Source organism: Bubalus bubalis, chromosome 11 (assembly GCF_019923935.1).
Source record: "Bubalus bubalis isolate 160015118507 breed Murrah chromosome 11, NDDB_SH_1, whole genome shotgun sequence".
NCBI lineage: Eukaryota > Metazoa > Chordata > Mammalia > Artiodactyla > Bovidae > Bubalus > Bubalus bubalis.
Genome location: NC_059167.1, coordinates 85,770,726 through 85,793,068, shown reverse-complemented (window position 1 = coordinate 85,793,068; position 22,343 = coordinate 85,770,726). Strand labels below are relative to the sequence as shown.

General features: G+C 49.3%; 1 pseudogene; it reads left to right on the top strand.

The window, feature by feature from the left end:
* LOC102416179 overlaps positions 1 to 22,343 on the top strand; it is a 50,577-nt pseudogene that overhangs the window by 12,776 nt on the left and 15,458 nt on the right.

Genomic DNA, 22,343 nt, shown 5'->3' with positions numbered 1-22,343 from the left:
GCTGCTGCTGCTGCTAAGTCACTTCAGTTGTGTCTGACTCCAGGAAAAATGATAATAGAGCCTTGCTGGCTGTAAAATGATGAAGAGTCTCCCCTAGAGTCCAGAACAACAACAGAGTCAGCCACAGAGCCTGTTTCTTGGGGACCCAGTGCTCAGTGCCATTAATGCACACCCACACACGCTCTGCACACCTGCCGTGCGCCAGGCATTCCAGGGAGATGTGGAGCCCGAAGATGAGGCAGCGGCTCAGGATCCAGTGGGGCAGATGACAGAACAGAAAGCAGCATGTTGAGCACTTGAGGAACATTATTCTTAAGACGCTACAGAAGACGTGTGGTGGGAGAAAGTCATCCTGTTGAGGATGGTGAGGGAAAGCGCTGGCTCGCTGTGAATGCGTGAGATGGGCCTGAACCATCACAGGGAGAACGGACTCAGGACTCTCCATCTGGGAAGGATCTCCAGGCATCAGCTGATCAGGACCCACCATCCTCAAACTCACACTGAAACACGAAAGGACCTGCTGAAACAGGCCCCCAACACACACACACACACACACACTGCCCTTCCAACTGGCTCCCGGATGCTGCTGCTGCGGTCTGCAGACCATACTCTGAGAGCAGTGATCCATTCACTCCCTCACCATTTCCTGGGCAGGGGCCGGCTCAGGGGTCGGCCCACTCAGCCCAGTTGTTCCCGGGACTGTCTTTGGTGCTCAGAGACCTAGTGCAGGGGAAGTGAAGGAGTACAAAGTCCTCATCTCCACCTGCTGGGCCAGGCTCTGACGCCCAGAGATAGAGGGCAAGCTCATGGTGGGTCACCCACGGGTCAGAGGCCATGACAGAGCCACTTGAAAACAAAGTTTTCTTTTTTAAAAAATTTCTTTTCATTAGTTCTTTCTTTCTAGTTGCACTGGGTCTGCATTGCTTCCCAGGGGTATTTTGTAGTTTTGGCGAGTGGGGGCTACTCTTCATTGCGGTGCTCTGCTTCTCATTTCAGTGGCTTCTCTTCTGCAGCACGGGCCTTAGAGCACAGGCTCAATAGTTGTGGCCATGGGCCTAGTTGCTCCACAGCATGTGGAATCCTCCTCGACCAGGGATTGAACCCATGTCCCCTGCGTTGGTAGGCAGATTCTCATCCACTGCACCACCAGGGAAGTCCCCAAAACTAAGCTTTCTGACTCCTTGGGGGCCTGGGGACACTCTAAGGACAGGGCTGGGAGGGGGGAAACTCTGGGCTCCGACTTCTTGCCTAAAATGCTGGCTAAAGTGCTTCAGAATGGGGTAAAGGAGCTTGGAGACCCAGTTAACAAATGGAGAGATGGAGTGTAGGGGGATATGTGTGTGTGTGTGTGTGTGTGTGTGTGTGTGTGAGGGCACACACACACGCATGTAGCTCAACAACCATCACAAAAAGAACTAGGGATGTACTTACACTTTGAGTTTCTACCCCTTTCTGAGTGTCAGTTTCCTCATCTGGAAAAATTAAATGGGTTGAATTAGACAGTTCCTTTTGAGAGAAACAGGGCTGGGGGAAAGAGGGAGGGAGGCCCTAAGGAGCGTCCTGGTAACAAGGCCATCATTTGATTAGCGCCCAATTTAAAGCCGCTAATAGACATCTGAAATTTTGCAAAGCTGCGCAATTACCAGGCACAGCCTGAGTGGCGCTCTGTCTGTGGGGAACAGTCCATCTATCAGGGTGTCATCAGCCTCCTCATCTTACTCCAAAGACCTTGAGTTTGAATAACATTGACCAGAGGAAGCTCCTGAGACAAAACAAAAGAAGCCCTTGGCCCAGCAGCTCTGTGGGGGGCTTCAGAGGCAGTTTCCTTGGGCCCCTGCCAGGCTTGAGAGAGAGAGTTGTCCCCAGGGGTTCTGGGGTGCTGGAAGAAGGCCGGCTGCTCTTCTCTCTCCACCTGTCCCCAGGGCTCTGCCTGCTGACATCAAGCCAATTACAGCATCCTTCTGAGAGGCCGGCAAAGAAAACAAAGTCTCTGCAAGAGGAAAGAGAGACCCCCAGTCAGCACTTGGGCTGTGGAAGCTTTAGGAATAACACTTAAAAGTGTGGGAGCCAGCCTAGACTGGAATCCCGGTTCTACTTCACAAGCTGTGTGACCCTGGACAGTGTACTTAACCTCTCAGTTCTGTTATCTATAAAAACCTCTTTGGTTGGTCCTGGGGATTAGCTAAAATGACAGAAATGAAAGCACTTTGGAGGAACAAAAAATGGAATCCACTGAAGCCTTCAGCTGTGCTGTGTTGTAAATGAAAGCTGCTTAACCGAGAGTGGCATATGGAATCTCAGACATGCATCTGAGTCTCAGCTGTTTACTGTGTGACCCTCAGATACTCACTCAACCTCTCGGAGCCTTGGTGTCATCTGTAAGAGGCAAGTGTTTATGGTATTTTCCCTAAAAGGTTAATGGAAGGAAAATCAGAAAAGAGCCTGTGCAAAGTGCCAGCCTCTCAATAGGCCTCAAAAAGTTACGCTTCTCCTGTTCCCCCGGCATCCTCATTCCAGAGCCAGGGTGGCACTACCATTATCCGCAGGTGTGTATGTCACTATGCCACCCTGGTGGCCGGGCCAGGCTGCGGGGCACGGCCAAGCCCTGGATGACCCGCAGCAGCCTACCCACCCAGTGGTTAGCTCAGGAAAGCCTCAAATTATACAATTTATGAAACCCAATCCAGTTTTCCGACTGGAACGTGTGATTAGAGAGATTACACATTCACTGTTGCAATTATGGTAATGTTGATGTGTGGACAGATAACTGGCAGCGGGGCTGTTCTGAACCGTCTATTTATAGGTTGAAGATTCTTGCTATCTCAAGGCAGACATATGGGCCATAAAGGCAGGCGACAAAAACAGGAGGGGAGAGCAAAGCTCCCTCGAAATGAAAAGACACGAAAGGAAGCGGTAATTAGGGCTGGGACCGGCTTATGTAAATCAGGTAATACTTTCAAAACAGAGATGAGATCTGGTTTTAATAAAGCGCATTGGAACAAATGGTGGAATAATGACTTAATAAATCTAAATACAAATATTTTGTTCCGTCTCCAAAATGAACAGCCCTGGCATCTGCCGAGCCCGGGCCGGGCGAGGGGGCGATGCGGTAGTGTTACTGTATTCTTTCTCTCCCTCAGCAGGCTCGAAGATTTTAATTTTTAGCCTTCTGCTAAATTACACGGGCTGTCAGTCAACTGTGGGAGATATTTTGAGTAGGGAGATTTATACAAACACACAGAGCACACTCGGAAGGCTCAGCACAATATCTTTTACACCGGCTGGGATGTAAATCATAGGTTGTTCAGAGCCCGAATTACAGCTCTTTCAGAAATAGACTGCGGAGAAATTATTCACCAGGAGGAACTCAGTGGCTTTTTTTCGAGGAGTGCCCCTCCTCGACCCTCATCTTAATCAGAGAAGCTCTCTAGTGGTCCTTTTTGGTGCTTTTTCCATCTCCGCCCATCCCAACTCTGGTATCTAGAGCAGTAATTGCAAACCCATGACCCATGGACCAAACTGGATCCACAGGTGTGTGTGTGTGTTTATTAATTGGACCAAGGATGATAGCCCGGAGACAAATCCAGTTTAAAAAATTAGTTGCAAATACTTGTATTTCTTTATTTGGTTGTGCTGGGTCTTTGTTGCTGTGTGTGGACTTTCTCTAGTCACAGCGGATGGGGGCTACTCTCTAGTTGAGGTGCGTGGGCCTCTCATTGCCGTGGCTTCTCTTGTGAGCTCAGGCTGTAGAACACAGGCTCAGTAGCTGTGACTCGCCTAGGCCTTCCTGTCCTGTGGCATGTGGGATCCTAGTTCCTGGGCCAGGGATCGAAACCCATGTCCCCTGCATTGGCAGGCAAATTCTTAACCACTGGGCCACCAGGGAATTCCTGGCAAATATTTTTCAATCATGCGGTTCATCAAAAAAGTCATACGTCCAACTTCTCTCAATATAGGTCAGAATATCTAGCCAGCCACCTTGGGTTTGCCTTGTGTGGTGACAGTCGGCTGGGGCTGAGGCTGCCCTGCTGTCTCTAGGGAAGTGTGGACTCTCAGGTTTTCACTGTCCCTTCGTTCCCCAGTCCACACCACACCCGCCTCAACTATGGTACCTGCCTGGACTCAAAGGCAATGAGTGTTTTACCCCTGGTATAAATTCATTCCCTTTTAGTTATTAGAGTCTGTGGCTCAGGAGATGTTATTGAAAACAACACACGTTATTGCTCATTCTCAAACCTGCACCAATTAAATAAGAAAAATGTGGACAATATCTAAAAATACTAACATAAAATGAATGTCAAAGAGACAGAGGAAGAGAGAGATTATTAATGATCCCTGCTTGGGAATGACTGCTCTTTATTTCATTCTGATCTGTTTCATCTGTTCCAACACGTGGTAGTTATTTATACTGATGTTCTTAACGACAAAATGAGAAGCTGGTAACTTTATGTCAATGCCCTAGATTTTAATGATCTGTGAAATCCTGAAGACTAGGTAATCCTTGCCCAAATTACCATGTAATTGTAGAACCTTGGAAGCCATCCATCTATCACCCATATATCTTTATATATACACCCATTTGTATGTCCTTCCCTCTATCCATCCATTCAGATGTATTTATCCATCCCACGACACCTTTGTTGAACTCTCCATATATACATACATACATCTGCCAGTCCATCCATCCATCATCCGTTCATCTATCCAACTACCCCAGCCACAGAGCCCTCACTTCGGCTAGTCCACAGTCTCCAAGTGGATGTCCAGCAAGACATCCTGTTCTTTTGCCAGGTCTGGCTGACCCAGAATTCTTCCTGTAAAAAATCCGTGTCTTCACAAAAGCGCATGTCCCTGTGAGTTCCACACATCAGCATGTATGAGGCTCTGCAGATATCTGAACCTCACTTTCTTGTCAACTCATTTACAAAACTCTCTCCTCCCTCCCCAAAGACCAGCAGTCTTGTCTTCTGGAAAAATTCCTTCCATGAATCCTCCTGAAGTAAGAATGGCAGACCTTCTTTTTGGTCAGACTCCCTGTTTTCCCTCAATACGGTGATTCACTGTGGGCCTTGAGCAGCTCAGAGCTGGGTGGGGCTCTCACTCATTGTGGATACTGTTCCTACGGGTTCATCTGGGGTCTGATGGCCTTTTCTCACTGATGATATATAGTGGGTGGCCAGGTCCCCCAAACCACCATGTTATCTTCACACTTTCCATTAATTCCCCATGTGAACCTCAAGAGTGACTGTGGATCCAGCTGGAAAAGTGCTTTGTGAGGCTGTCTTTTCCTTCTAGAAAAGATTTAAAATGTCTCCTTCTGCTAATCATTACTTCCAATCACTCACCAGAGCGAAGTGGTTGACTTTCCTACATGGAGGGCGTTTTAGGTCTAAGCAGGCCTCTCTCCATCCTCTCTTGTCTGGAGGATAATGCCTGATACTTCCCCACTGGTGCTTTATTGATTTTATAGGACTTTAATCCTGCTTAGAATATCCATGCCCTTAGAAATAGGGAAGAGAGGATGTCACACTATTCCTGGTCATTTATGCCTCATTCAGGGAAATTGAGGTTTTTAAGAACAAGGTTCAATAAAAGTAAACGGGGAAGTTCCAGTCCTGAATTGGGACGGGGAAATGGACAAAGGAGGGCACAATGTCAGCTTCACTCTTTGTCTTAAATAAGCTCCAGCATGAAAATCTCATGCTTTTCAGTTCCTACTCTACAACCCAAAGGCTTTCTGCATGTTCTGCCTTCCTTGTTGTACTCGAAGCTTCTTAGCTTCTTTTGCATTCCTCTCTAAGCCTCAGCCAGGCCTGGATACACGTAGGTATTTCTCTCTCCAGTATTCCTTGTCTGGGACCAGATGCTCCATGGAGCTTGTAAAACAGAAGTAGCCCTTGTCCCACTAGAGGAAGCACTCTGCGATGGGATGGCACGATGGCAATGATGGTGAGGGGGCCTTCTGTGTGATGGGAGAGGCAAGTGGGAGACAGCAGATGGGCAAGGCGGTGTGCTGGGGCCAGAAACCCTTCCTGGGAGATGGGAAATGTTGCAGGAGGAGCCAGGGCGGCACTGAGGAGGGAGCAACAGTGGGTGTACCAGGCGAAGGCGTGATGGGAGTGAGGGGGATGGTCAGATGGGACAGGGAGATGGGAAAGAGGGCTTTGTGGTGGCAATGGGGGAATAGGTCTGCGTGAAAATGCAGGCTTGAAAAAAGTAAAAGTGTTAGTCACTCAGTTGTGTAGAACTCTTTGTGACTCTGTGGACTGTAACCCACCAGGCTCCTATATCCGTGGAATTCTCCAGGCAAGAATACTGGAGTGGGTAGCCATTCCTTTCTCTAGGGGATTTTCCTGACCGAGGCTTTGAACCCAAGTCTCCTGCATTGCAGGCAGATGCTTTACCATCTGAGCCACCAGGGAAACACAACGACAATAATGGCTCTCACATATTCAGCACTTTCTACATATCAGACTCTGAAAGTGTGAAGTCAAAGTGTTAGTCGCTCAGTCGTGTCCGACTCTTTGCAACCCCATGGACTGTAGCCCGCCAGGCTCCTCTGTCCATAGGATTTTCCAGGCAAGAATATTGGAGTGGGTTGCCATTTTCTTCTCCAGGGGATCTTCCCAACCCAGGGATCGAACGCAGGTCTCCTGCATTGCAGGCAAATTCTTTACTGTCTGAGCCACAACTGACTACTTACTACAAATAATCTAATATAAGTTTCCCCATAGCCACTTACAAGTGACAGGACAAAGCTTATTTATTTCCTTGGAAATATTCACAGCCCCCACTGACCCGACTTGTTCCTGGTGAATAGAACTCTGTTGTGCACTCTGAGTTTTCTTCCTCCAACCCTCTCCTAAAAAGGATGAATTCTTTTTGGAGGGAAGATAGGGTGGGGAAGAGGAGGAGGAAAGTCCTGTGTAGCTGAGGCTTGTGGGACTATTTCGTGGCTGCATGTGTGAGATGCTCCAGAGCAACTGGGAAGATGGCAAGAGGACTGAGGAGTTTTCCACAGGAGGGGTGATTTGAAAAATATTACTTTGAATTATTTGAGAGAAGGCAGTGGCAACCCACTCCAGTACTCTTGCCTGGAAAATCCCATGGATGGAGGAGCCTGGTAGGCTGCAGTCCATGGGGTCGCTAAGAGTCAGACACAACTGAGCGACTTCACTTTCACTTTTCACTTTCATGCATTGGAGGAGGAAATGGCAACCCACTCCAGTGTTCTTGCCTGGAGAATCCCAGGGATGGCGGGGCCTGGTAGGCTGCCATCTATGGGGTCGCACAGAGTCGGACACGACTGAAGCAACTTAGCAGCAGCAGCAGTACAAATGGAACTCTTTGTAAATTCTTTTTGAGTGCTAAATAAAACTGGATCACATGGGCCCTTGGATTTATAAAGTTTATGTAAGTATTTTCGTTTGCAGATGAAGTGAGTAGAGCTAGGAGCAGTTAAATAATCTGCTCAAGGCCACAATGCTGGAAGTGTTGGTACCAGGGTTTGCTGCCTGCCTCTGATGGTGCTCTCGTTTGCCATACCGTGTGTTCCCCAGGCCTGACTCATAGACGTGTAAAAGTGGAAGGGACAAGGGACCATCTCAGTCAGTTGTTGGCTGAGTATCGAGACTGAGGACTAGAGAAGGGGGGTGGTCACCCGAAGTGAGACAAGGAGGACTCGTCAGATGAGAACCTCAGCTTCCTGCCTCCAGCGAGCCTTATCCTCTCTCTTTACTGAGTGCTTAATACTAGGAATACTGTGCTGAGAGCTTTATGACCGACGTCTCTTTAAAACCTGACAATCCCCAGAGGCAGGCATTATTACCTCCATTTTACATAGGAAGAAACAGAGTGGCTTGTTGGTATTCATACACTTTAGGAAGATCAAGACTGGAATTCGAAACCAGGCCTGTTTGGCTCAAACTTATGCCCTCAACAGCTCTTTCCTCACTACTTGCTTTCATGCTTCCGTTACTGAGACACTAGAAAGCTTTGGTTCTTTAATTCTGATTTCTTAAACAAAACTGTGTTCTATTTATAGTTGGGTCAAACATCTAGGTACAAGAGAAGCGTTTTTCATGCAAAATCTGACATTGTTTACAATTGATGTTGGAGACAAAGATGAGGGGGAGGTTGGGGTGTAGACATGACAGGGAATCACCTGTTGGGTGAGGTTTCTGAATCAACAGTGCAAAACTGAACAGAGAGAGGCCTCTGGGGATTTATTTGTTCCCTCTTCTTCCACTGGAATCAAACTGACAAAAATATTCCACCACTGAGGTAGGGTTATTGTTAGCTGCTTTACTCTGGGGACACTGGACACCAATCCTTGCCCACCTGTGCACACACGCACACATTTAATTTACTGAAGAGTATTATGCACAAAATACCCCGTAGGCATGCACCTATTGCACATAAACAATTCATTGCCTCATCTCCGAAAGATGTCACAATCCAGCAGAGCAAATGGCATGAGCTCACCAGGAACTTCCAGGTAAGGTGGGAATGGTATGTGCCTCTGGAGAGGGGTAGATGGGCGGGGGTGGGGGAAGAGTTCAGAAGACCAAGTCATCCTGTCTGGCCAGAAATCTAGAGAGCTTCCTGGAGGAGGTGAGGTTTCAGAAGGACAGGAATTTCTTGTCTGTCAGAGATGGAAGGAAATAGATAGTTCGATCTAGGGATTCTACGTTTATGTGTATATTTCTCCCTACAAAACATTCCCTTTTCTATCTTCTAGTTAAAAAACCTATCAACCAAATTCCTTCAAGTGTGTTTGTTATCCTAATTTCTCTGATTTCCTCCCCTCCTTCGCCTAAGTTTATTGTTGACTCCCTGTGAAATAAATCATAATTGCCTACTGTCACAACATGAGAACCACTTGACAGGCAGTTATCCTGAGATACTGTCACCGCCCGTCAGCCAGCTGGCTCTGGGGTTGGGGGAGGGGAGGGAAAGAGCCCAGCAGCCAGACTCAGGGTCCCAAGGCCCCAGATCAACTCCCATAATCAGGCAGGATGGCCCCTTCCCACGCATGCCCAGCAGCAGGAGAAGATACATGTGCTATAAGATGGGGGGGACATTTAAGAACTCCCACTCCTTTAAAAAAAAAAGATATTTCAACAGCCCAGTTTTCATCCTGCTTCTGGCCAATTGGCAGTTTGTAAGTCACCACCACCAGATGACAAATTATTACAGGGAATGATCAATATATTTTTCAGTAGAGCTGGCATTTGGGAAAAACAGACTGACATACAAAGAGACAGTCTTGGAAGCATTCATGTTCAGAGGCTACCGATTAATCAATAAGTAAATATTTCTTGAGTGCTTATATGGATAAGAGGCAGCATAGTGCAGCGATTAATAGGGCCAACTGTGGAGTCTGATGGGTCTGGGTTTGAATCTTTGATCCACTGCTCGCAACCTGTGATATTGGGCAGGTTCCCTAACTACTATGCACCTCTGTTTTCTGTGACGTGTGGGCTGCCTGCCAGGATTAAACAAGATAATATGCTTAGCACTTAACATGCTTCTGACAGTTCCTAGTATGTGATGTGTGCTCAGGAAGTGCTGTTGCTGAGGTTGATGTCATTGTGCTTAGGCTCCGAGGGGAGATCAAGAGATGACAGGACTCCTCGTTTGCAGAAGTCTAAAACTGAGCTGAAGTGACCAAACACTAACATAACAGAAAATGGCAAAAACTTCAGGTCGGAGGTGGCTGATTCTGATTGTGGGAGCAACAGAAGGTTTGAAGGCAATCGCTTACTCCATGTGGCTGGATTGATCAGGGAAGCTTCCAGAGAAAATGGAGACTCAACAAATGGGCCATAAAAGAAAACACCATCTGAGCCTCTACTACAGGTTGGGTGCTTCCAGAATACTTTCAAGAGAGGTATGACTTATTCCCATATTACCCACAAGGGATCTAGACTTAGAAAAGTCAAGCTAGAGAGTTAAAAGAAATAGTAGGGGTACTGTTTATGGGGTTTGCTGGATACCTGAGGCTTTGTATGCAGCGTGAGGCTGCAAGGCGCACTGGAAGGCACGCCGATCAGGGGTGTTTGTGTCATCTTTGAGTCCCCTTTCTCTGTTGCCACCACCTGAGGCAAGTCATTGTCTCCCCAGTCTGAGTTCTTGCAGCAGTTCCCAGCCCTCCCTTTAGCCTTCCATTCTTAGCAGAGCAGTCAGAGTGAGTCTGCTATTGGGTCCTGGTGCACCCAGAAGGACAGTTGGCTGAAGGTGCCAATTGCAAAGAAACCAACAAGGAATGGGCAAACTCCTGGAGCAACTGGGACCCAACAGAGCTGGGATTATTGAGGGGGGAGGTGGTCTGTGGTAGGAGCTGCATTCTCAGGGGAAGGACAGGGCTACCACATGGAAGTAACGCACCCTGGCTTTTCTCTCCTTCTCCCCTCTGATCTCCTGTCACAGTTGCTATTGACTGAACTCTACTGGGAGCCAGAGGGCAAAGGAGCACCTGTGATGCAGTTAAAGGCAAGCTTAGGACGATGCTAAGGAAGCCTGGGCCCCTAGTCTCTCACTGGCCCAAGTCCCTTCCCAGGTTATGTGTTTATAACTTTGTGTCATTTTTCTTGAGCAAGACTCCCCAGTTGTTTAAGCTTGAGGCCCGACAAAGTCTGGATCTGTCCTTACATTAATTATCAGCCTTCTTCTGCTGCTGCTAAGTCACTTCAGTTGTGTCTGACTCTGTGCGACTTCATAGACGCCAACCCACCAGGCTCCCCCGTCCCTGGGATTCTCCAGGCAAGAACACTGGAGTGAGTTGCCATTTCCTTCTCCAATTCATGAAAGTGAAAAGTGAAAGTGAAGTCACTCAGTCGTGTCTGACCCTCAGCGACCCCATGGACTGCAGCCTTCCAGTTTCCTCCATCCATGGGATTTTCCAGGCAAGAGTACTGGAGTTGGGTGATTTTCAGCCTAGTAGGACTCAAAGCAAGGTGGAAGGGTCTAAGTGGTTGCTGGAGAATTTCTAGCACAGACATTCACTGATAAGACCCAGTCATAGCTCATTAGTTCTCTGCCCGAGACCTTCAGATCTTTCCTCAGCAAGGCCGAGGACCTGCTGTTCCTCCCAGGCCCTACCTCGTGGCTGCACTGTCTACTTCTCCTGCTGCCCCCCTGCTCACATGGCCCCAGCCACAGTGGCCTCCTTGATGGTCCCTGCATGACCCTGACACACTTCTTGGCCCTTGCTCTCCTTGTGCCTGGAACTCCTGTCCCCACAGGTGCCCATGGCTCCTTCAAGTCCTGGTCCCAATGTCATCTCTCCCCAGGTGACACTTCCCTGACCTTTGTATTTCAGTTACTCTTTGCCTGCTTTATTTGTCGACAGAGCACTACTCTTCTAACTATTCTCTAGTTTACTTATCTACTTGGTTTTGCATCTCTCTTGCTTCATTGAGCTGTCAGCTCTGTGAGGGCAAGGGTTTGTTCATTTGACTTCACAGCTGCATCCCTGGTGCCTGGAAAAATACCTGGCACATAGCAGGTGCCCAGTAAGTAGTAGAGGAACTAGCAGATGTTCCGTAAGTGCTGGAGCAGATTGTTGGATGAAGGAAGGGCAATCCAACCAAGCCCTGAGTGTGATGGGGAAGGCAGACGTGCAGAAGTCAGATTCCGAGGTAGGAAGGTCCACACCACGTGAGAGAGAGCACCGCAGCGCAGTCGGATTCCGAGGTAGGAAGGTCCACACCGCGTGAGAGAGAGCACCGCAGCGCAGGCAGTGGGGGAATCAGTGCTCAAGCCCAGGAGTTTCGATACCAAAGTCCAGGTCTGTCTATCACACCCATGTTTTCCAGCTTCCCTCACTTTTCAGGGGTAGTACTTCAGGGATAAAGAGCATGTCCACTTGCTCCAGGCAGAGTGGGTCTGCTGGATTTGTTTTACACATAAGGTGTCTGAGAATTGTTTTATTTAAAGAATGAGCTCTGGGTTTGAAAGAGATTGAGCCTTCCTTAACACCTCTCCGTGTCTTGAAGAGAACACCCCCATGGTGGGAACTTGGCATGAGCAAAAGCCTGAGGATCAGGAAGGAGAGGCAAGTAAAGCAGGCAGTTGTGGAAAGGTCCTGGGAAAACCCACTGGGATGGGGATGCAGGCTGTGTAAGGATGTTGGGTGCCGAGCAGTCTGGACCATGTGCAGAAGACACCAAGGAAGCGGGGCATCTCAAGGAGAGACAGGTGATGAGAGCAGCTGTTGGAGAATGTGGCTTGGCCTGGATATCCAGGAGGGACTAGAGCAGAGAGGGCAGGGAGCAGAGCCTGGAGGCAGTGAGGATTGTGGAGGGGCTCCAGGAAATAGAGAAGAAAGGGAACGGGCCAACATTTCCCAGGATGACTGTAGGTGGACTTCAAGCCTGTAGTGCAAGCCTTGCTGGGACCGTATCTGGCATCTGCTCTCCCCTTAGCTCTCACCTAGTTTCTCCAGCTCCTGGGTCTCAAGCCAAACAGGTAAGAGCAGAGCTGGTACCTGGGCAAGAGGAGTCAGGCACTCACCTCAGTGCAACACTGAAAGGGCACCCCAAACTCAGTTTATTTATCCAGATAAATAAAACTTTAATGTAATATATTTTTTTAAAAAAAGCAAAATTAATGCAAAAAAATCTTTAATAAAAAGAATACTGAAATTTCAAATGAAGACAGGGATTGGAGGCAACCGCAGTGCCCATTATTAGGTGAATAGATAAAGAAACTGTGGTACATCCAGGCAATGCAATACTGTTGCTGTTGTTTAGTTGCTAAGTCATGTCTGACTCTTTACGACCCCATGGAGCATGCCAGGCTCCCCTATCCTTCAGTGTCTCCCGGAGTTTGCTCAAAGTCATGTCCATTGAGTTGGTTGGTGACGCCATCCAATCACCTCATCCTCTGTCGCCCCCTTCTCCTCCTGCCCTCAATCTTTCCCGGCATCAGGGGCTTTTTCAATGAGTCAGCTCTTCACATCAGGCGGCCAGAGTATTCAGGGCTAAAAAGAAGTGGCTCTCAAGCCAAGAAACGACATGGAAGTACCTTAAATGCATTACACCAAGTGAAAAAGTGAGCCTGAAAAGGCTATGTATTATATGATTCAAATATATGACTTCTAGAAAAGGCAAAACTATGGAGACAGTGAAAAAAATCAGTTTTGCCAGGATGGGGGTGGGGTGTGTGTGTGGGAGAATGAAGGACTGAATGGGTGGAACACAGGATTTTTAGGGCAGTGAAACTGCTGTATATGATGCTAATGGTGGAATCCATGTCATTATTCATTAGTCAAAACCAGTAGAATGTTAAACATCAAGAGTAAACCGTATGGTAAACTAGGGACTTAAATGCTAAAGTTTCAATACTGATTCATGAATTATAACATACACACCACATTAATGTAACATTAATGTAAGTAATTGGGGAACTGGACATGAAACAAGAGACTGGTTCCAAATCAGGAAAGGAGTACACCAAGGTTGTATATTGTCACCCTGCTTATTTAACTTATATGCAAAGTACATCATGAGAAATGCTGGGCTGGATGAAGCACAAGCTGGAATCAAGATTGCTGGGAGAAATATCAATAACCTCAGGTATGCAGATGACACCACCCTTATGGCAGAAAGTGAAGAACTAAAGAGCCTCTTGATGAAAGTGAAAGAGGAGAGTGAAAAAGTTGGCTTAAAACTCAACATTCAGAAAACTAAGATCATGGCAACTGGTCTCATCACTTCACGGCAAATAGATGGGGAAACAATGGAAACAGTGTCAGACTTTATATTTTTGGGCTCCAAAATCACTGCAGATGGTGACTATAGACATGAAATTAAAAGACGCTTGCTCCTTGGAAGAAAAGTTATGACCAACCTAGACAGCATATTAAAAAGCAGAGACATTACTTTGCCAACAAAGATTCATCTTGTCAAAGCTATGGTTTTTCCAGTAGTCATGTATGGACGTGAGAGTTGGACTATAAAGAAAGCTGAGCGCCAAAGAATTGATGCTTTTGAATTGTGGTGTTGGAGAAGACTCTTGAGAGTCCCTTGGACAGCAAGGAGATCTAATCAGTCCATCCTAAAGGAAATAAGTCCTGAATATTCATTGGAAGGACTGATGCTGAAGCTGAAACTCCAGTACTTTGACCACCTGATGTGACGAACTGACTCATTGGAAAAGACACTGATGCTGGGAAAGATTGAAGATGGGAAGAGGTCAGACAGAGGATGAGATGGTTGGATGGCATCACTGACTCAATGGACATGAGTTTGAGTAAACTCCAGGAGTTGGTAATGTACAGGGATGCCTGGCATGCTGCAGTCCATGGGGTCACAAAGAGTCGGATATGACTGAGCCATTGAACTGAACTCAACTGGGGAAACCACAGAGGGAGAGGAGAGTATGTGGGAATTCTATACTTTCCTCTCAGTTTTTCTATACATCTAGAAGTGTTGAAAGAGCGAAGACTATTAATTGAAAAAAAATCAAAATGGAAGCAAACAAATCTATAATAAACAAAGTATCAAATTTCCAAATAAAGGCAGGACCTTTAGGCATGGCTGAGGGTGAGACGACGGAGGCATCATTTTCAGGGCTGGGCAAGTCCAGTATTCCGTACTCTGAGCTGGAAGAGTCTTTAGAAGTCACCTTTTATTTTTAAAAGTTATTATGCATTTATTTATTGTTTTTGGCTGTGCTGGGTCTTCATTGCTGCTTGTGGACTTTCTCTGGTTGCCGTGCTCGGGTTTAGTTGCCCCGCAGCCTGTGGAATCTTCCCGGACCAGGGACCGAACCTGTGACCCTGCATTGGCAGGCAGATTCTTAACCACCGGACCACCAAGGAAGTCCTATCCTTGTATTTTTCTGAGGAAGAAACTAAGGGTGACTGGGTGAGGTTGCGCTTGGCAGCAGGCTGGGTCTGGAGCAGAACTCTGGGCATGCTCTCAGCCCAGCGTCCGGGAACTGGGGTCCCTGTTGCAGGCGGGGTGATTCACTGTCCCACGCGTGCTGTGTGGCGGGGAAAAGGAAGAGGGGGCTGGAGCCTAAAGGACTCCCAGGTCACAAGTGAGCTGCCCTTGGGATCTCACCGAGGGTTGGGAGTTTGGTTTATGAGAAGGCCTTCTTTACGTCTCTCTTGGATTATCACATCATTAATGAAGATGTGGGACCAGTCCCACAGAAAGCACATGTGGTAGGTGGTTCTTGACATCTTCCTGGGCTCTGCCTGAGCCAGACGCTCCTAGGAAAAGCACCAAGCCTGCTCAGAGATCCCTGCCTCACCCCGCCGGGAGCCCTCCTGCTCTAGATGGGCCAGATGAGCAGTGGACACGCTCCCTCCTTGAAGCTCACTTAGAGCACTCTTACAGCAGACACCTTGCCTCAAGTGGACTTTGGATTTTCCCTGGACTCGTGTGGGTTTTCTCTCCCCTCTGACCCCCAGGCCTGTCCCAGCCGGACTCCAATACCTGGACATTCTCCACCCTGCGCGTGCAGCCTCGGAAGCGGGTGGGACTAGGAGAGGGGGGCAGTGGGGCCTGAACTTGACCTCTGAGGGTCAGAAAGCCGAGACAGGAGGGCACACCTGAGTGGAGTCACATCAGAGTCCCTGGGAGCTGGTGAGGTGGGGCCTGGGGTTGAGGACTCATTCTGCAGGACCATGTGCAGGCATTCAGGCCTCTGCTCCCTCCAACTGAGGTGAATGTGAGCTCAGAGGGCATCATGTGGCAGGCTCAGGCAATGCCTAGAGGAGGACAGGAGGGTCAGAAAGCGCAGGGACAGTGCTACAGCTGGACTCTGATAGCATACCGTCCTAAGAAGCCAAATTTGGAAGATCCCACATCTGCAAAGCCAGTATGGATTCACAGGGATGTCAGAAGAGGGGAGGGCACAGGACCAGGGGGAGGGGGAGGGGTGGATCCAGGGCCTCCCCTTGAGACGATGATGGATGCTTTCTGGCTCTGGAGACAACAGATAGTTCTAGAGGTAAAGGACCAAATATGAAAATGAGCGTAAGACAAGAGGTGGGAGGGGCCGCGGAGGAAGGGTGTCTGAAGGCCTCTGGGAGGGAAGGTGCAGTAGGCGCTGATGTGTGGAGCAGGATTCTCTCCTGAGACCAGGCTCTGCCCAACCCGGCTTCCCAGCTGTGAGGCATCTGCTGCTCCGGACGGCTGACTCCCTGAAGCCCCTTCTCTAATATTTGCTCAATTCTGCCTTCTTGCTGACTCAGGGGGTAGGGGGTGGCTCAGCCTTCAGAAGTGTGATTCCAACACCATTTATTCAGTAGCTCCTAGTGTGGGTACCACTGTAATGGCCATTGGGTGTCATAGCTCAGAATCTGTAGGATGCGTGATCATCCCCATCGTTAGGACAGAGACGTGATGGCAATGGGGTGTGCTGAGAGGGTGGGCTTGAGGTCTGGGTCGAGTGCTAGCTTATCCCTGTGTGATCTAAGTCCCTATCCCAAACCTGTCTTGGTTTCTGTGAAGCGGTTCAAGCAGATTTTATTTTATAATATACAATCTATGGAGAATGATATTACTGAGAACACCGCAAACAGCTAAGCCCTACCACATTGGCCCATGTCTGCGCCAGCATTTCTCCTTTCTCCTTCCCTTTTAGAGGGGGTTGAGGGTCCCTGGGCAAACACCACCCCCCAGCCACCACTCCCCACCTCAGTTAAAGTCCCCACCTTGCAGATGGCTATTAGGTTGACGTTGTGTGAACACTTCTTGGCTCCAACAGCCAAAGTTTCTCTAGAGGTTGCCATCTTTTCAACACCCTTTTAGAGGCTGGGGGAGCTCCCATAGAAAACCTCCAGCCCAGAAGTTCTTCCATCATTCCTGGGCTGCCCTCTGAGGACAGAGACCACACCCCCTGGGTCTTTTATTTCTTTATTTTTAACTACACTGGGTCTTCATTGCTGCGTGTGGGCTTCCCCTAGCTGTGGAGAGCAAGGGCTACTCTCTAGCTGCGGTGCACGAGCTTCTCATTGCGGTGGCTTCTCGTTGCAGGGCACGGGCTCTAGAGCACGCGGGCTTCAGTAATTGCTGTGTGTGGGCTCCAGAGCGCAGGGTCAGTAGTTGAGGGTCCCAGGCTCTAGAGCATGGACTCACTAGTTGTGGTACACGGGCTTAGTGGCCCCACAGCATGCGGAATCTTCTTGGACCAACGATCAAATCTGTGTCCCCTGCAATGGCAGACAGATTCTTAACCACTGGACCACCGGAGAAGTCTGTTCCCTGGGTCTTACATCCCCAACCCTGTCCACTGGGGCTAGTGAGTGCGTAATCTGTGCCTCTTGACTTGTGGCTGAATGATTTGGGCTGATGGCCCCTTCTCTAGGCCCCCTCCTCCCTCAAACCCCCTAGATCCTGGCCCTGGGCTGCCGATAGAGGGGAAAACAGCTAATAAATCAGCCTCAATTCCAATGCCATCAGGTAGCAGCTCCTAAATGCCAGCAGCTCCTCCCAGACCTACCTCAGGACTCCCGGGTAGCTGATGTCACAGGGGCCACCCTCCTGGTTTACCCCCTCTCCCTTCCTAGAGGGGGTGTGGCTTTAGTCCTCCAGAGCTCTCAGATGTCTTAATACAGCGTGTAATGTAAAAGTCACACAACCAGTGATCTCACACACCTGGAACCTGGCTCTCAACCCAGCTGTGATCCAGGGCTGAAGGGCCCACGGTGTGGTCTGTTAGGGCACGTGGGTTGGGAGAGCCTGAGTGGGCTGGGAGAGCCTGAGCGGACCAGAGGTAGGGCAACCAGAAGGGACCCAGAGTCACTGTCGAGAGCTTGAGGGCACCAGAGGCAGGGCAACTGGGAAGGACCCAGGGTCATTGTCATTGTCATGGACCCAGACTAAGATCTCCAGTACTCCTGGATACCTCCATAGGGGCACACTGCTCCATCTCACGACGGGAAAAGTGAGGTTCAGAGAGGCTGCACTGTCTGCTCATGGCTTTGCTTAGATACTAAGTCATAGACTGGTTATTCCCCCTAAAACCATCTACCTCCAGGTCACCTTTCTCCCTTCCCATTCCTTCTTCTTGGGTCACGAGGACAAGAGTCACTGAGGCAGTAAGACTGGGTCTGGGGCCTGGTTGTCCTGGCTGGTTATGACACGGAAGGTGATATTCCAGCCTCCCTTTGCTCTCTGGTTCAAGGGAACACTGAGCCCTGCCCTGCTTTGTCCCACTGGGGTGGTCAGGAGGCTCACAGGAGGTGACGTGTGGCACTCCAGAGATGCTGCTTAGGCTGGCAGGAAGAAGCCTGGGCAAGAATGATGTGAGCCTGAAGGGCACAGAAGGGAGACCAGCCTGGCCAGAGCAGTGATACCTAGGAGCTGTGCTGGATAGCAGCCTCCTGGGTTCTGCCCGGGGAAGGCCTGCGGGCTGGGACCTGAGCATGCTCTATATTGCGTGGGTTTCCAGGGATGGGTCAGAAGCTGTGATGGACCACACTGGGAGGACTTGGCCTGTCCCAGCAGCCAACCTAGACCAGCCTCAGAGGGCTGGAACCTCTGGGCTGGAACCTCTGGTGAGAGCTTGTTCATGGAATGTTAGGGCTCCATCTGGGGCGACTGGTTGCTCTGGCTTGCCTGGGATGTGGGACTTTTAGTGCTGAAACTGACAGTCCTGGGCAAATTGGGATGGTTGGTCTTTCTAGGACTAGTGTTGTCTGGCCATTGTTTCCTTGGAGAGGGAGCACGTGCCGAATTGGGGAGCTGGAGAGTTTGGAAGGGAAATGTTCTTCCCCAGCCGGCCCCTTCCGGCCCTGGCCTCCAGCCCAGCCTCCTGCAGGGAGGGGCCTGTGATCTGATCTCCTTGACTGTGCCGGAGCTGTCTCTGCAGGGGGCACAGGGGCTGAAGCTGTTTAGGGGTTCATTCAGAAGGAATTATTAGGAAACATTGCAGCCACCCCTCTAAGCCACAGCCAGCTTTGTTATTTTGGACATTTTATTTTTCATCACCTGCCTCCTGCACCCTGTTTTATGAACTTTAGACCTGGGAGGGGATGAGGGATGTTATTGATTGGCCTCCTTAACTCTCCAAATGAACACTGAGTGGTATGGATACAGAAAAAAGCGCCAGGCCTTAAAAGTGCTGAGTGACCCTGGACACAGGCAACAGTGACGAGTCACACTTGAGAGGCTCGCCGCGCAGCCGGGGCCAGGCACACAATAGAGACGTGCGAGTCATCGTTACTGTTCTTGCTTTGCAATTAGACTCCGCGACTTTTAACTTTATTATTTCGTTCCTTCTGCTGCCTTTAAGTTTTGTTTGTTCTTTTAGGAGGTAGGTTAGGTTGTTTAGACCCCATGGCTTTTATTTATTTAATTTATTTGGCTGTGCTGGGTCTTAGTTGAGGCGTGTGGAATCTTTAATATTCATTGTGGCATGCCGGATCTTTATGCAGCATGGGAAATCTTAGTTGCATCATGTGAGATCTAGTTCTGTGACCAGGAATCGAACCTGAGTCCCTGCATTGGGAGTGCAGAGTCTTAGCCACCGGACCACCAGGGAAGTCCCTTAATTTTTTTTTAAGACCCCATGCCCACTATCTCATGGCTGTCAGACAAACCCCAGAGTGTAGCTGGGATGGGGTTGCCCCATTTAGCAGGTGAAGAAACAGGCTCAGAGAGGGTGGAATAGTGCTTGGAGGGCATGTGAAGAGTTAGTGGTGGCCCTGGGTGCCAGCTTGGGTCTCCTGACTCCCGGGGTAGGACACCCTGCACTCTGTCTGGTTCTCACTGGGTGGATATGTCAGCGTGGTGTGTGCGTGTGTGCCTGTGCTGGGAGGAGAAGGGAGACAGGAGGGAGGGAGCAGTTCTTTGAATCCGCAATTAGTATCATATTAGGAAGAAGCCACACCTGGCTCAGAAGGGGCATGGCTAATATCAGAGCTGTCTAGGCATCAGGAGGAGGCTGTGTATTGATCTGTGCAGGCAGTAGCCTCCCTGCCTGCATGGGCTTTGGTGTCAGAGGGACCTGGGTTAGAATCCTAGATTCTGTCACTGAGTAGCTCTGTGACCTTGGGGAAGTGACCGCAGCCTGGGGGGGGGCCTCGGTTTCCTCACCTGTAAAGTAGGGTTCATCACGTCTCTCTCAGAGCTGTTGTGAATATTAAAGTATCCAGCACACAGTAGTTTCTCAACACAATAACTCTCTTACTTCCGCCTCAGTGTTCCCTCATGGGCTGAAGTGAACCCTGCTGGTTCTGGGGAAAGAACGGGATCCTGGCCCTGTGTGGTGGAAGGCAGGCAGTTTATGGCAAGCATTCACCCCTCCATTGGGCTTTAACCCTCAGGAAAGTCCCCGTGAATGTTCCGGTCTATCAGCTTAGCCAAGGAGAATTGAGGGAGGGGATATGGATGCTCTTTGATTTGGAACCTCAGAAATAAAAACTGGACTTCCCTGGTGGTGCAGTGGACAAGCCAACGCGAGGGACAGGGGTTTGATCCCTGGTCTGGGAAGATTCCCCACGTGGTGGAACAACTAAAGCCTGTGTGCCACAATTACCGAAGCCCCATGCCTGGAGCCTGTGCTCTGCAACAAGAGAAGCCACAGCAGTGAGAGGCCTGCCCACCGCAACGAAGAGTAGCCCCAGCTCTCACAGCTAGAGAACGTCTGTGCGAGCAACGAAGACCCAGTGCAGCCAAAAATAAACAAGTAAAAAAAAATAAATCTCATTAAAAAGTTGCCATAGCCTCTCTCAGGGTGTCCTCAGCAAGAAGATAGTATCATTGGTCCAGATTCCCTCCTTCCTGCAAAGCTCTGGATTTATCTGCTGAAGGGATGTAGAGTCTCCCTTTCCATTGCCTGCTCCCCCTACATGACACACGGCCCCTCTGCCCAAAGGGGGAGAATCCTGGACTCTGAAGTAGCGAAGTCCAGCTGCAGTAACGATCCATTAGGCAGATGAAAAGACATTTTTCTTCACTGCCGTTACACTGCCCGCCCCAGACAACACACTCATTACAGTTCTATCTCATTCAGCTCACCTAGAGAATAAAATTAGAAATCAAGTCAACTCCCTCGAGTCTTGTTATATCAATCTGACTTACACAAAACAGGCCAGACAGAGTGTGAGGTTTCCATAAAATTAGGCTGTGTCCCCAGGGGCTCCATTGAAGCTACCCAACGTTTCAGAAAACTGCCAGGCGCCCTTTTGCATAATTTATCAATTACATACAATTCAATTCATTGCAGGCAGAGGCAGGAGACGGTGACTTGGGCAGAAGGGGACCCTGAAAGTAGCGTGTGCTGGGAAGAGGAAACCCCATTTCTAATCTCCGCTCCCATGCTGACTAGATAAATGAGCTCAGACAAATCCTTCACTCTCAGGGGACCCCACTTTCCCCAAGCATTTAGACTGGGACAACTAACTCTCCTTTAGGCAATTCTTGAATTTGTTTGAAATTTGTTTGCTGAAATTCTCTGTTGGTGGTATCCGAACACTGTGGTGGGTGGAGAAAGACAGGTTCAGAGCTTGGGACCTGCTCGGTGGTGCTGGGTCATTGAGAGGCTAAGGTTGGCACAAGGGCTGTGGATGACCAGATGGCCAGACAGAGGTCTGCTTCTCAGATTTGCCTGGTGCTTCTCTCACTTGTAATGTCTCCCTTTACATCAGGCTGCCATGTTAACTACACCTCTGTTCTATTTCAGTAGATGATCGCAACTCCCTAGGGGAGGAGGTGGGGCTTCCACGAGCAACGGTGCTTTACAGATGGGTGCCCAGGGAGTGGGAGTGATGCTGGCCAGGGCCACTGAGATCAAGGGGCATTGGTCCAGTGCCCTCTCCCCACCCCCACTACCTAATCCCTCCCTCTATCCCTTCTGCTCCCAATCCCCCTCTGCCCCAGAGCATACTTTTTTTTATGGTATTACTTAATGATATTTGTTATACTCGCCTACCTGCTTCCCCAAAGACAGAGAACGGGCTGATGCCCTTATTTCGGTCAAAGGCCTGCCCCCATCAATGGATGCTCAGATCACATTGTTGGAGGAAGGACTAAATAAGTATTGAAGAGCAGAAGTGACAGTTCAGTAATGCAGTTTACTGATCCTGACCAGAGGTCCTTGCTCTGGGTTCTGACAAGCCATTTGCTTGCCACCGATGTCTGTGCCATGACTGAATTCCCCTCTGCAGGGTCAGATGGACCCTGCTTCTGAGTCATTGCAGAGGGACACGATGTCTTTTGCCAGGCTCAGCACCCTCTCAGTATCTCAGAGCCTGCACTTGGCCATGATGAATGTAGCAACAGGACTGTCACCTGTGAGGGGCATCCTGCCTTGAAGGAACTGATTGAAACCCCCTGATGGGGCCGGTGTGCCCACCCTAAGTTCAAGGAGAGATTCCTGAG